The sequence below is a fragment of the Limulus polyphemus genome, unplaced genomic scaffold (genome assembly GCF_000517525.1).
Source record: "Limulus polyphemus unplaced genomic scaffold, Limulus_polyphemus-2.1.2 Scaffold499, whole genome shotgun sequence".
NCBI lineage: Eukaryota > Metazoa > Arthropoda > Merostomata > Xiphosura > Limulidae > Limulus > Limulus polyphemus.
Genome location: NW_013666109.1, coordinates 160,124 through 161,189, shown reverse-complemented (window position 1 = coordinate 161,189; position 1,066 = coordinate 160,124).

The following is a 1,066-nucleotide window of genomic DNA, read 5'->3' as shown; positions in this document are numbered from 1 at the left end:
TTTTATTATTAATATTACAAATGTTTTTAAGCTACAAAATCCTGCTTTTTTCTCTACACCTCGTGAGATTTTTAACTTTTAACGCTCTACGTTATAGTAATTTGGGACTTTCTAGTGACTTGTTTATGTAAGGTAATTAATCATACAAAATATAACACAAATGCAAAGAAAATTTCACCAAAGTAATTTGATACACTTTACATATTTGTGTTATTCCAAAACATCGTAAATATCTGTTTAAATCCAGGTTTATCAAGATTTACAAATTATATTATCTATTCCATTTAATCAAGCTTTAGATCTTTTACTGAATGCTTTTGAAAAATTCATTCCGATAACAAAAATTAATTCTATATTATATAAAAACACGGAAAATTTTATTTCAAAGAAAGACACAATTTCTGCCATTAATATTACTATAAAAACTTGAAATGATTATATAATATATACTTTATCCTATGATGACTTAGTAAAGAAGTTTACGTAATTTGAACTCATGTGGACGAAACAACATTACAGGAAATACCCTTCAATCACACATAAAATTTTAAATTTTTTAAAAGTGCACCATTTTCAGAAATAAAATTGACAAACAAAAATGGGTATTCCGAAGAATGTCAATTTTATTACCAACTAGGCAAGCCTTTATCCGCATTTTATAAAACTAATTTCATGTCCAAATTCGAACATCCTGAGTAATACAAACATGCATTTCGATATGTGTAGACCATTTTATCACTATAAAAAAGGGTTAAGAAAATATGTGTAGACCATCTTATCACTATAAACAAGGGTCTAGAAGATATGTGTAAACCATCTTATCACTATAAACAAGGGTCAAAAAGATATGTGTAGACCATCTTATCACTATAAACAAGGGTCAGAAGATATGTGTAGACCATCTTATCAATACAAACAAGGGTCTAGAAGATATGTGTAGACCATGTTATCAATATAAACAAGGGTCTAGAAGATATGTGTAGACCATCTTATCACTATAAACAAGGGTCAAGAAGATATGTGTAGACCATCTTATCAATACAAACAAGGGTCTAGAAGATATGTG